Below are 15,795 nucleotides of genomic sequence, written 5' to 3' on the forward strand. Positions count from 1 at the left end.
TACAATTGAAATCATTCAATTCCACACTAATGCAACGATAATCGTCGTCATTTCAAACACTACATCCTTTTGTTATCAAATTCACCTCCATGATAAACAATGCCTTCAGCGCATGCGTCATTTCATTTTGTAAAACACCTAGAGGCCCATGAGGGGTGAACTGTCTTATTCTAGTAAATCGCACAAAAATCTAACTTTTTCAGTTTATTTCTCATCATACGCATTGCCTTTCATTTCTGTGAATGGACTTATATTATTCTTCTGAATATGAAAATGATAAATTACTGGAAACAAAATAAGTAAAAATGTAATTGGGAATAAAAAATATTAAAAGACCATTTGCGCAGTGTGTACTGCATTCCTGAAATGGGATTAGATATCATATTAAAGGAACCGCATCTCATGTGTCTATTTTTCCCGTTTTATATTCATTCATTTTTATTTTCATAGGTTATTATTATTATTATATTTATTCATTATACTTTCCCTTTTTTATTGGGAGGGGGTCCTCTTCTCATAGGGAATTTCATACTATGAATTGAAAACCAACGAATCTATGACAGAACAACAAACCTGTGACATACGAACTTTATCTGTTTATACAGACTGTTAAACTGCAAATCAGTAAAGGCGGTTAATTTCAGTCTACTTAACATTCATTGCCCACCGACGGATCTCAACAGGGGAGGGGGTTGCATTCCCCTTTTGATTTTTTAAAGAGAGAACGAGAGAGAGATTATTTATACGGGAAAATAACTTTTCTCCAACAAGAGGTCAGCGCTTGGAAACAGAAGTGGTCAGTCGTAGATTGAGTTGATGCCAAATGGAATGCTTGTCGGAATTCAATAAAGATATTTTCCAACCCGCAGAAATTATAATTCTTCATCGGCTGCACCTTACCCGTTACCAACTGCAAAGCAGAAAGGTCCTTTGAATTTCAACACGTATATAAATGTACTTACGTTTCGGGCAAGGAGATACTTTCTGAAGTGGCATTAATGAATTATTACCCCTAATATCAAACTGGACATTAATTATCTAACAAAGAGATTCATTCACATGCATCCGAAAAGAATCAATTGAACTCTTGTAGGGAAAATGTCAAATGATCAATGCCGGATCAAAATTTAATTTTAAATATTCATGGGGGAGGGTTTAAAAAATATTGCAAGTTTATGCAATCAGACATTGATATTCATGTACACTGATTATTATTTTCAACATCATCAAATGTTGTTTTAAAGGGTGTGTGTGTGTGTGTGTGTGTTGATGAAGACTAAGTAAATCCAGTTTTTTGTCAGACATTGAACATTTATCAATGAACATTGTAAATACGTTTGTCATTTTAAATTCTGTTTTAAAGGATGTTTTGATCGGTAACTAACTTATAAAACTGCATGCGTACGATAAAATAAGTGCACTGTACAAAACACATATCGTGGAACATTGTATCAACAACATTCAACAAATCCTTTGGTTCACCCTTTTTTTGAAAATCAAGATCCGCGCCTGATATTATGATCGAGATCAATCAAATATTATTCAATCCCATATATTTCAACACTTTGGGGGGGGTGGGGGTGGGGGTGGGGGTGATTTGTTACAACAATGACATTTTCAAAACAAACAGCACAGCAGTTACAATATGCGCATTAATTTCAGACAATATCGGACATGCGATTACATTTTCTTTTATTTTTTCATTCCACCAAACACTTAGAATAATTTATGTAACAACTTCTTCTTTATCTTTATCGTTTTCTGTGTTTTCATCTTCAGAAAAATATATCCATTCACAAAAAATACGATGCGTGTGATGAAAAAATGAACTGAAAAAGTTAGATTTTTGTGCGATTTACTAGAATAAGACATTTCACCCCTCATGGGCCTCTAGGTGTTTTACAAAATGAAATGACGCATGCGCTGAAGGCATTGTTTATCATGGAGGTGAATTTGATAGCGAAAGGATGTAGTGTTTGAAATGACGACGATTATCGTTGCATTAGTGTGGAATTGAATGGTTTCAATTGTATTCCCTTGCGGCAAAATCATTCATGAATTGATTTATGTAAGTTTACGAACGATTCACATCAAATGTAAGCTGAAATAAATTGAAATCGAAGCGCGACGGATTTCCCACATACTTTATGAAGGCTTGGACAGAAACGAGGGGGATTGGAAAGACCGAATATAAATAACTCCCTCGTTTCCACAGAAACTACCCGAGTACATGTTATGACACTTTCCCCTTTCTAATTCCTGTATATACATAGTGCGCAAGCGCTAATTGCTAATCCTTTGACGAAATTCCAATTCAATTGATTGATCGACAGATTCAAACGATTGAATGATATATTGATTGACACATTGGTGGATTGAAATATCGTTTGATTGACACATTGTTGGATTGAAATATTGATTAATTATAAATATTGGGTGAATTATATTTTGATTGACTGAAATAAGGATGGACTATTGATGCTACAACATATTGATTGACTGAAATAAGGATGGACTATTGATGCTACAACATATTGATTGACTGAAATAAGGATGGACTATTGATGCTACAACATACTGATTGACTGAAATAAGGATGGACTATTGTTGCTACAACATATTGATTGAGTGAAATAAGGATGGACTATTGATGCTACAACATATTGATTGACTGAAATAAGGATGGACTATTGATGCTACAACATACTGATTGACTGAAATAAGGATGGACTATTGTTGCTACAACATATTGATTGACTGAAATAAGGATGGACTATTGATGCTACAACATATTGATTGACTGAAATAAGGATGGACTATTGATGCTACAACATATTGATTGACTGAAATAAGGATGGACTATTGATGCTACAACATATTGATTGAGTGAAATAAGGATGGACTATTGTTGCTACAACATATTAATTGAGTGAAATAAGGATGGACTATTGATGCTACAACATATTGATTGAGTGAAATAAGGATGGACTATTGTTGCTACAACATATTGATTGACTGAAATAAGGATGGACTATTGATGCTACAACATATTGATTGACTGAAATAAGGATGGACTATTGATGCTACAACATATTGATTGAGTGAAATAAGGATGGACTATTGTTGCTACAACATATTGATTGACTGAAATAAGGATGGACTATTGATGCTGCAACATATTTTTTTATTTATTTTTTTTATTGTTTTTATCATTTTCAACAAATACATATACACCTTTTACTCACACTCTCATACAGATTAAAGAAAGCGATATAGACAATTGCATGTATATTTTAGTACTTATTGTTCAAAAAAAGAAGAAGAAATGCTGTTATCATTAATTGAAAAGACATTTCCATTTAGACCATTTCTTTTTGTAAAATATTTGTTCTGTAAGTTTTTCTTCCAAAATGTAGTAATCATATAAACATTTCAAAACATCATCAAAAACAATATTGACGTTCTTTCTTGAATATTGGAATATGTATCTCTTTACTAAGAGGATTATAAAGTTTAAAACCATGTGTTCTTTTTCTGGAAAACCAAAAATAACAGTTTGTACACTAAATCCCATTCTTTTACCAGATTTTTGAAAAATCCAATCTGATAATTTTGTCCATAGTGTAGAGACAGAGGAACAATAAAAAAAGATATGCTTAAATGTTTCTGGTTCTAGTGCACATATTGAACAAAGTGGAGAGTTTTTAATTTTTGATATATGTAGGAGTTTGTTAGTACCCAATATTCTATGAATGATTCTATAGTTGAACCATATCAGTCCTGAATCTTTTGTTACAGATTTGATGTTTGTATATACATGTTTCCAATTTAAATCTAATTGCAAATTTAAATCATTATCCCATTTGTTTTCACAAATAGGTCGATGCTGTGATTTTGATATTAAATAGTCATAAATATTCCTAGAACCTTTTTTGTATTTGCATAGAATTTTAATGAATTCAGGTTGATATGGTTGAAAAGTTGTATCATGTATAAGTAGTTTGATATTAGGCCATGAGTGCATAATAGCTTGTTTTAATCCCTCATATGTAGTAAATGGAATCTGAATTGAGTAATCATTTGTGATACTCTGGTAGCTGATAAAGTTACCATGCTTATCTAATAAATCAGATATTATATGAAACCCCTTGTCATATAATTGCTTGCAAAATATGAATTTATTTTGAATCTTTATTTTATCATTATACCACAGGGGTTCCATAAAAATGTGAAAATTATTCATTTCAAAACTTTCCAAAAATTCTGCGAAGTAAAATAAAGTTTCTTTCCAAAAAGAGTTTCTAGTGGAATTTGCTTTTTGTTTACAGTAAACAGGTCCAAAATGACACAATTTTGTAATGTTACAACCAGTAATTTCAGAAAATAAGCTTATCCAGTTACATGTAGAATTAGTTGTAAAAAGTCTCCTAAACCAAGTTAGTTTGAGAGACTTGATAAATGTTTCTATATTGGTCATTCTACACCCACCATTTTCAAAATCTAATTCTAGTGTTTTTCTAGAAATTTTCTCCATTTTGTTCCCCCATATAAATTTGTAAAAAGCTTTTATAAGTTGCTTTATCCACTGTAAACTTGGTTTGGGAAGCGAAATGAACAAGTGCGTAAATTTTGATAGAAACAAACTTTTCACCACTGTAATTTTTCCTATGGGAGAAATATTTCTTTTTGACCATTGGGTTATTTCTTTCTGGATAGCTGTAAGCCTGTTATCAAAATTAAGCTTTTCCATGTTCTTAAGGTTTACAGTATATGTAATGCCTAAAACTGTGAATGGTCCTGTTGTCCATTGTAATCCAGTATCACTACAAAAAGTATCTTTAGTATTAATCTTAGAACCAATCCAAATTGATTTGGTTTTGGAAATATTGGGTTTTAAACCTGAAAATTTTGAAAATTGAAAAAGGAGATCAAGAGCACTTTTTAGACTTTTTTCTGATCCATCCAAAAATAAAACTGTGTCATCTGCATATTGTATTAAACAAATGCTACAACATATTGATTGACTGAAATAAGGATGGACTATTGATGCTATAACATATTGATTGAGTGAAATAAGGATGGACTATTGATGCTACAACATATTGATTGACTGAAATAAGGATGGACTATTGATGCTACAACATATTGATTGACTGAAATAAGGATGGACTATTGATGCTACAACATATTGAACATAACTAACCAAAGTCGTTGTAGGCTCCGTTTACCTGATCAGGATATAGAGCTAACGGCGGGTGTGACCGGTCGACAGGGGATGCTTACTCCTCCTAGGCACCTGATCCCACCTCTGGTGTGTCCAGGGGTCAGTGTTTGACCAACTCTTTATTTTGTATTGCTTATAGGAGTTATGAGATTGATCACTGTTCGTTATCTTCACCTTTCATCATATATTTCATTATTTGATATACATACTGATGTGTTGTATTGATATGAACATTGTTCTTCAATTGAAAATATGTTTTTATTAAGTAAAGCCATGACAAAGAGTGTCAATACGTGTTGTCGTCATGTTCTATTGAATAAAAAGCACCCTATCTTCATAAATGATGAATTTTACAAGATTATTGAAAAACGATTTGAAAACTTTTACATAAATATCCAACTTAGCTTAATCAATTTATGTCGCAGAATTTTCAGATAAAATTGTTTTACCGCTTGTGAACAAATTCTTAATAGTTGATTTCAATCAAAATAAGGCATACTTGTGTGATTTTTGGTGTTAGTTTTGCTACATTATAACAATTTCCGTTCAGTTTTCCGTTCGGCGTTTAAACAAAACTCAAATATTCATGAACATTTACCAATTTATTTGTCTATCTTGGAAAAACAACAGCTAGTATCCATATGTATGTACATACATTTGTCTTCAGAGCAAAAAATAATAAAAAATAAATAAATAAAAAATGCTGAAACACATATTTTTGCGAATAGGCGGATCCAACGCCGGCGACATCCTCCCTCCTCGTACGTTGGAAAAGAGGAGGAGGGATTTCCCAACGTTTAAAACTTTGTATCAGTCAACCTGAACGACTACATCAAAGGGGAGGCGAATGCTTTTTATATGTGATAATATTTACAGGGGCCTGAGATACCATTTTTGATTATTACAATTAAAAGAGTTCGGTTATACAATCTTTTTCGTTAGGTTTCGTTTCGTTTCGGTGGATTGTATTTCGGTAGATTTCGTTTCTGTAAGTTTTGTTTCGTTTCGACTTTTCAGGTACACGAATAAATATTGTTTAAACTAACCAATGTTATCAACATAAAATCAAACATTATCAACATAAATTCAACCTTTTACCAACAAAAAATCAACTATTATCAACATAATTTCAACCTTTTACCAACAAAAAATGAATCTTTTCTCTACGTTATTCGACGTCGGAGTTTGATTGTCATGTGAATCTTCAAAGTCTTCCCTGTTTGTACATTAAAAATGTTTGTTGAATCAATGGCGATATGACCCCAGGAAGCAGATTGTTAGTTTTGTGCGTGCACAAGATGTAACATTCATATATATGCTGACCAAAATATACGAATAGTAAGGGGCTTCTTGTACGGTTAGTTTTCAAAGGTTGCCCGAGGAAAGGCTTCGTTGCGGCTAATCGAATGCAACGGGAGTCTTCACAAGATATTTGTTAAGAATACAAATCAATGGTCAATTTTGTGATGGTTTTGGTACAGTTAAGACGTAGAATAAAAAAATTGAAATAACACAAACCTGTCCATTTGAATAGGTTGGCCTAAGAAACATTTCTATCTCTCTAAATATGAGGGTGTTGCATGTCTATGGTATTTTTTCTATAGAAGTGATGTACTTCTGTCGTGGAAATAAAGTATATGCTAAAATGATTATTAAAATCACGAAACATTAAGATAATATAACGCCACATTAAGCAGATGGCAAACTTTTTATGATTTCGACAAAATCTTTGAAACAAAATACAGTATGATTTACTCCAAACATGTTTCATTTTCTAGAAAGAATTCCAATTTTTTATTTTGTTTGAGAGATGTATATTCTATTAAATTGTAAGAAATTGATCATTTCTCCTGCCTTTTTAGGTCACCCGAGTAGACTCAGGTGAGCTATTGCGTCCGTCGTGCGTTTTTAATTCTTGATAACTACCTTTTACATTATTTTCAAATTTGGTATGAATTATCTCTGGGAAGAGGGGAACATTAATTATAAATGTCAGGACTTCTGTTGCCTTAGAGGCGGGGCAGAAAATAGAAAATTCCCAAAGTTGACAAATTTTTAAAAACCTTCCTCTCTGCAACCGCACATGTGTAAGAAAACCTAAATGCATAGTGATGTAGAGCAGGAAGGCCTCTACCAAACTTGTAAATTTGATGATCTCCAGGGTATAGGTTTGAACTCCACAGCAGGGCCAAACTTGGTATATATGTATAATATTTATGTGTTGAACATTAAAGAAACATCTTTCTTAGTGCTATTGATACTAAATAGAAACTAAATGGATATTTAGAATGAACAGGTAGACCTTTACACAAAAGTAAGAGATCGGGGTTTTTGGTATCAGGGTGGGGACAAGGCGGTAAGTGATTAAATGTGTGAGCAATTGAATATTTTTAACTTTTATTTTTGTAATGAAACAAGAGAGAGTTTAGGATATATAAGGATATGATAGAAAGTTTGAAGACATGGAGATGATATTGATAAGGTAAGAATGGTAATGGTAATCTCATCGACATAAGATAGAATGAGAACACGGCATGACTGCCTATAAATAATGTAAGCAAAACAAACACAGAATGTGGAAGGAAACAAGAAAATACCTTTGCTAGAATAATGTCAAACTGATTATTCAGATAGTTGATGATGCTCTGAATGATATTACAAAAAACACGTGATGTTGAAAAAAATTCATATGAACTACGATTTCAAAAAAGTCTACACAGGAATTGAAACTGAAGACTGGAATCCATCCTGGATACCACAAGGTTACTACAGATGCGCAATTCTAACCACAAGGTTACTACAGATCCGCAATTCTAACCACAAGGTTACTACAGATCCGCAATTCTAACCACAAGGTTACTACAGATCCACAATTCTAACCACAAGGTTACTACAGATCCACAATTCTAACCACAAGGTTACCACAGATCCGCAATTCTAACCACAAGGTTACTACAGATCCGCAATTCTAACCACAAGGTTACCACAGATCCGCAATTCTAACCACAAGGTTACTACAGATCCGCAATTCTAACCACAAGGTTACTACAGATCCGCAATTCTAACCACAAGGTTGCTACATATCCGCAATTCTAACCACAAGGTTACTACAGATCCGCAATTCTAAGCAATAAAACGTCCAAGAGTTGAACATTGAAAATAATGTGTCGTTTGGAGTCTACATTAAATTAGAAATCCGAGAATGTAGGGTTTTCGTTTTACTTAAATTAACGTTGTACAGAAGCTCCAGTCAGCTGAGTATATCAACTCCAATCTCATCGCTTTAGATGTGAACCATGTTCACGGCATGACATCACAGTTGCAAACGTGTGGTAAAATTTAAGGTGGCTCACTACACACAGAAATAGTTTCTCAAATCAGTACGAATTGATTTAATTATGAAAGTTATGATGATATACAATAAGCATATATGGCCAGAAAAGGCAAAAAATATACAGATTTGGATAAAAACATGATTTTGAAAAAAATTATTTCAGCACATATGAACAAAAGACTGGTGGATTTGAATTCGAAATCTGCGGTTCACCAGCCCCATGCTTTAACCACTGAGCTATGATATTATACAAACAAATCGATCGATACAAATAATTTCACAAAACATTTAAATCGCCATCTCGTGATATGGTGTCATACAGAGGATAAGCTTTAGTGTAGTGAGCTACCTTTTAAGGCTGTTTTAAAAGTTTCCATCTTTATAAGCTGTCTGGCTGTTATGCCTTCTGGGCCCAAAATTGGAAGATATATATATATATATATATATATATATATATATATATATATATATATATATATATAATTAAATTCAGATCAACACAATTTCACTTTAGAATCAGATAAAGCGTCCATTCGTATTAAGAAAAATATAATTGATGTAGGCCTATTCTTTTTCACTGTACACGATGTGGATATTTAAAATTTAACATTTTATATCTATATGTAAGGCAAACGTAGAAAGGTGTTGCACGTCTCATGTTAATTTCCCTAAAGGTGTTGCATGAAAGATCGAAAAATTTAAGTTCTTCAAATATATGATAACACCAATTGGGACGTATGTCTTGATTCAATAATTTTTGAAAATAAGTTTAAAAAACATGTATTGACAAAAATTAGCCAAAATATTTTGAGTTTAAATCAAGCAATAAGCGATTTATATGATTTTTAGCATTAAAATGAAGGGGTATCCCCGAATTTAAAAAAAATGCCTCCGTGAAACAAAATAGCATGAACATGTTCTTCGAGTTTTCCTCTATAAAACTGTAGCTTTGAAATTTCGTTTCAGGAGGGCATTTTTTTTTTATTGTAAATTCAAAAAATCAAAACGACTTCACTGGTATTATTTTCAACTTCGCCTGTACGTTAATTTTAATGTGTGGACGACTACGTGGTTCAGTGGATCGCTCATCTGAATCACCTTAGCCCATATTTAAAAATATTTTTCCTATATATATTCGCATGTAAAACTTTGATCCCTATTATGGCCCCAACCCACCCCGCGAACCATAATTTTTACAAACTTGAAACTGCACTATGTCAGGAAGATTTCATGTAAATGTAAACTTCTTTGGCCCTATGGTTTTTGAGAAGAAGATTTTCCCTATATATTTGTATGTAAAATTTTAATCCCCTATTGTAGTCCCAACCTACTCCGGGGGCCATGGTTTTAACAAACTTGAATCTACACTATGTCAGGAAGCTTTCATGTAAATTTCAGCTTTTCCGATCAAGTGGTTCTTAAGAAGAGTTTTAAATGACCCCACCTTATTTTTGCGATTATCTCCCCTGTGAAGGGGCATATCCCTTAATTTGAACAAATTTGAAAGCCTTTTACCCAAGGATGCTTTTTGCCAAGTTTTGTTGAAATTGGTCTACTGGTTTTAGAGAATAAGTCGAAAATGTGTAAAGTTTAGAGACAAACGGACGAGTGATCAGGTTGATTGAAGGATTGTTTAACGTCCCTCTCGAGAATATTTCATTCACATGGAGACGATGAAGGGCTGCAAAATTTTAGCCTATGCTCGGTGCTTATGGCGTTGAGCAGGGAGGGTTCTTTATCGTGCCCCACCTGCTGTGACACGGGACCTCGGTTTTATCGGTCTCGTCCGAAGGACAGCCCATTTAGTCGCTTTTTACGACAAGAAAGGGTGATCACAAATCCTCACTCGAGCTTTTAGCTCAGGTGAACTAAAAACCACACAATGCTACTCTTTTCGGTATAAAGCAACTTGGTTTGTTGATTTCATGTTAAGTTTTGATTATATTGTCCATTTTATTATTTTACATGGAAGGCACATTTGTCACCTAAGTGGGGAGGGTGGTTAACCCCCTCCCATCCTCCCATCCCAGGTTCTATGTGCCTAAGTATAATTCTTTGTAGTATACACCGTGTTCTGTTGATGTTTGTAATTATATGGATCTGGTCCCCAATGTAACTTTTTTTTTTTTTAAATTTCTCTTCTAAGAGACTTGAACAAATTTAATGATTTATCGCTTTCCAGAAAACAATTTTTTAACATGTAAAATCTTTCTGAAATTAAGACCAATTAGGAAAGCAAGTTAACTTCAAACAACAATTAATTTCTTAATTATTTTACAAATACACCATTTCCAAACAATAAATAAATGGACCTCTTATATGATGGCGCCACTATGTCCTCAAAAACAATGTTTTGAAATCCTATACAACGGTATTCACACAGTTTTGTCATTTCTTGTCCTGTGGATCTACAGCGGATTTGAATAACCCATCATATTTTGCAGTTATCATTCCCTGGAAAGGGTCCAGGACCTTCCTTTAATACAAATTATTCACCCTTGATATTGACCCTTTATTTCTTAAATGATAATTTTTTACTTTGATCATTTGTCCTTAGTACAGGTATAACAAGAAAGTTAATAAATATTCTTTTATATTTCTGACATCCATATCTATGCATATCCTCTTCATTAAATTTGCCTTCTAAAAGGCTTTCTTTCAATATGTATTGTATAAAAACTACAGGTATCTATCAAACACATCTAAATGACACTTTCAGAAAATGTCTTCCATTTCTAAATTAGCAAACACTTCACATGTTTATCGTTATTACGCTATAGATAGCCTAACTGTCATACATATACAATATGTAACATCAAAAAGGAATGTCTGTCTTTTTCTCAACTTTCATCACTGTATTTTTTCTTGTACATATATGGAAACTGGCAAATGGCAATTTATGTATAGAATCTGAAATAAAGAAAAAATGGTTATATTCAAATGTTGTTTCAGAAATTCAGACAACCGATGAACCGATGACAATCGATGAACATGCAAATCTATAATGTATCACAGTCCAACTCATTGTCATATGATACACAAATTTATAGTTACCTTGTTGCAATAATACATTTTGAAGCGCTCACTATTAATGTTGCGAATGTTGGCATGCATGAAAGGTGGAGATAACGAACAGTGAATAATCTCCTAAATCCCATAAGCAATACAAAATAGATAGTTGGGCAAACACGGACCGCTGGACACACCAGAGGTGGGATCAGGTGCCTAGGAGGAGTAAGCATTCCCATGTAGATTATTCAGATTTACATTAAATAATCATCTGAAAACTTGTGATTTAGTTGATATTTAAATCTGGTGCTAAATCTATAAGTTATTAAGTTATTATCATGTACGGAGTTTGATATTTAGTTGATATGAAAAATTTTTGTTTGTGATTTAGTGATATATAAATTCGGTGCTAAGATTATAAGGTGTTATGCACAGTTTTTGAGATTTAGTTTAAATATACACCCGGTACTAGGGCTATAATTCATTATTACGTTTGATGCCTGAGTTTCAGTGGATATATGAGACCGGTGCTAAGGCTATAATGTACCATTCTGTGCGATACTTCAGATTTAGTTGATTTAAATAAGCCTGGAGATAGGGCTTTAAGTTTTAATCATGAGATTTGATATGCAAGACAATCTGATTAAAATCAGCTCCTTGATTTTGTTTATGTCGCTACAAGGGGAACAGAGGAGCGGATCGAGGAGCTGATTTTAATTAGATTGATATGCAAGGCTGACGTTAAGGCTGTATGTGATTGTTACGTACGGTGCTTGTGATCTCGATGAGTTTTAATTCTTTGATAGGGTTATAATATTTTTAATGATTTGAAGATATCAGGAATTGAATTGATTGATGTGCGTAACAATTCAATAAAAGATTTCTTCAAATAATTAATGGGTCTTTAATTCTGAATTATTGAACACATTAATTGATAGCATTACTCATTCTGCTAAATTGCTGCACTCAAAGAATCAGCTTGGAACTCGTATCCAGCAGAACGCGTACCCAGGAAAACTCGTACCCAGAAATTTGGGTACGTTTTCTCCTGGAGAAAAACTATGTTTTTTTTTGTTATATAAATTCTGGTAAGAGTTCTTCTGGAGAAAAAAGTTTGTCATTATATAGTAATCAAAATTTTGATATGAGTTTATCTCATTAAGAATTATACCATTTTAGGTATTGGAATTTGGGTACAATTTCTCCTTGCGAAAATCAAGGATTTCATACATTATACATAATTTACTATGAACATGATTTTCAATTGAATAAAAAAAGTGAATACAATGATCGTACTTGTTTGTTGTTTTTTTCTCTCATTTGAATTGTGGTTTGGCGTGAGACGATAATTAGTATAATTATTGCAATTAAACACCAATTTTTAACTTCCGACATAGCATTTTTATAGCGGACCTCTATTCTCCGGCACATAAAGGAGAACTCGTACCCAGATTTTTATGACAAAATGACGGAAGTTTTTCACCAGGAGAACTCGTACCCAGATTTTTGACAGACATGACAGTTTTTCTCCAGGAAAACTCGTACTCATTTTTTTTTTATTACAGAACTGACAAAGTTTTTTTTCTGCAGGAGAACTCGTACCCAGATTTATCAGATAAAATGACAATGTTTTTTCCCCAGAAAAACTCGTACCCAGACTTTTATGACAGAAATGACAGGGTTTTTTTCTGTAGGAGAACTCGTACCCACATTTCTATTTGATAAAATGACAAAGTTTTTCTTCAGGAGAACTCGTACCCAGATATTGATAGGTACGACTTCTCTTGGAAAACTCGTACCCGGGTACGTGTTCTCCTGGAGAAGTCGTACTCGGATACGACTTCTCCAGGGTACGATTTCCCAGGAGAACTCTTACCCAAATTTCTAGGTATGAGTTCTCCTGGGTACGAGTTATCCTGGGTACGGGTTCTCCAGAAGTCGAACAGATGATAAGGCCGGCGTTTACCTAGCGTAATTCGGTGCATCGATGGTACACACGTCGTGCAAAACGCCACTGAGATCGCACCATACCTCTAAATACTATCAGGAACTTGAATGTAGAACGTACCTATATGTCTAACTCTGGGATTCACCGACAGACGATTACTCACATACACCAAAGCGGACTTTTGAGTGACATTTCTTGGTAACCGTTCGGTGACAGCAGGACGGCACTGTGTTGGTTTTCCATCTGGTATGATACATTTGATTCCTGAATTAGAGTCAAGTTACTAAAGATACTGGAAATGATAAATTACCGGGCTCGGACCATCATCGCAAAACATGTTAATTGTCTCCGTTCACGCTACGTCAATTCGGTTTGAGGTTGGTACTTCCGGACTCAGGAAGCGTGGCTAGCAACGATGGGTACATATATGAAAATGAACAGATTTCACAGGATATTTCGTTGTGGTGCTTTTTCAAATGTTTGCTAAACGTTACACTAGCAGCTAACGATTTCGCATGACTCACACCCCAGAAACGATTCTTTGAGTATTTCTTTAGAACATTTTTGACTCCTTGCCGAGAAATTGGTTTACACAATCTATAACATCCAAAAGCTTTAATATCGCCGTCAGAATCGGCTACCCATAATTTGTCTGAGGGATCAACACAAATACTTTCAATATTCCCTCTAAAAGACCAAGACCACGTCAGATTCCCAATTTTGTTCACGATATGGACCTCTTTTTTATTGTCGTCTAAGATCAAAATGTCACCTCTGCTGTTGTGTGTTATCTCCATTGGACAAATGGTCCGCAAGTTGTCAAGAACTTGGGCCACCGCGAATGAATCATTGCGATCAGTGAAACATCTACTGATTTTGACGATTTTCCTGACCTCTGACCTATCAAGCAGCGCTAAGAACCACACACTACCGTCAATATTTTCAGTGACGGAAAACACATTTAACAGATCGTAAAGGAAAATGGAAATTCGCTACTACTTGCCAGGATCTGCAATAAATTCCCGTCACTGATATCATATTTGCGAATTTCTCCTCTACCTGTGGCCATGTTACAGGTACAGACCAGCAAAGAGTCGTTTGAGGAAGACGAAATAGCCGTGATGATACAGATTCCGTCACCAGTTTTTGTGTACAATTAGCAGACTCCGTCGTCAGTTTTTGTGTACAATTAGCAGACTCCGTCATCAGTTTTTGTGTACAATTAGCAGACTCCTGCACCAGTTTTTGTGTACCTTTAGAAGAAAGTTTGTATACTGTATTTTTGGAGTTATCTACGTATACTATATGATCTCGAGCTAAGGTGACGAATTCTGGAACCATATCTAAAATGTATTTACTGCGACAACTCCCACAGATGTCATGGTGGCTTAAAACTCTAGCGTTCTTTTCGTGTACCCAAACGCTGATGTCACTGCTGCCAAAGAGTTTTACACCTGAAAATGGTTTGGTGAAAAATCCGGATATTGCATATCAAAAGAGGTCCGAAATTCTTTTTGGGGCGGCCACCTGGGTTAGCAATCGAAATGACATTAATATTTGGTGCTGTTATGAATGTTGCATTCGGGACGTTTTTGGACAAAGTTTGTCAAGGCTAAAAGAATCCTGCATTTGTCTACATAGACGAATGTACTCTTCTCCTCTACGCTTGATGTCAGTTAGGTGAGGTAAGTTATATCTTGCTGTAGTTAGGAAAGCATGTTTCATTTTCCACTTCAATTGTTTGGATCTTCCATAATTAACAGGAACTCCTTGTTCAATTTTGCTTAAAAATTTTGTAATGTTCCTGATCTTTGAACGAACGAGCCTCAAATAGTTGATCATTCTTTCAAAATATACAAGTTGTTCCGATGTTGTCATGGTATAATGAAACTCGTGATCTTCAATACTACTATCACAAATTACTTTTCTACAAGTGAAACAGCAAACTTCCATACACGGTCCCTTTAGGAGACACATATGACTTCCACAAGCTTTACTCCTGATTTTTGCTCTCTCTCTGTACAAAACAATCCTGTGAGAATTTCTGCGTTTAAAATGAATCTTAGAACACCTGAAACACAGGCCCATACAACAATCATGACAAAAAACTTTTTAGAGGGAATTCACAGTCTTCTATTTCACAAAATTTCACGTTAACAGCGCTCTTAAAGATGCTATCCATACCCACGGAACGCCAAGTACAAGTCTACAAACACCAGACCTGCTACACCGGTACAGTTTTTAAAATAGCCTTCTTTTTAGAAAAAAAAAGTTTGGCTT

General features: G+C 34.3%; 1 long non-coding RNA gene across 1 annotated transcript; it reads right to left on the bottom strand.

Moving 5' to 3' along the window:
* Positions 1-10,815: 10,815 nt before the first annotated feature.
* LOC130050279 (uncharacterized) lies at positions 10,816-14,476 on the bottom strand. Its single transcript, XR_008798712.1, has 2 exons — positions 13,636-14,476; positions 10,816-11,468 (listed from the first exon to the last, which is right to left on the bottom strand). It is a non-coding gene; the product is annotated as an uncharacterized LOC130050279 (long non-coding RNA).
* Positions 14,477-15,795: the final 1,319 nt, after the last annotated feature.

This window comes from Ostrea edulis, chromosome 9 (assembly GCF_947568905.1).
Source record: "Ostrea edulis chromosome 9, xbOstEdul1.1, whole genome shotgun sequence".
Taxonomy (NCBI): domain Eukaryota; kingdom Metazoa; phylum Mollusca; class Bivalvia; order Ostreida; family Ostreidae; genus Ostrea; species Ostrea edulis.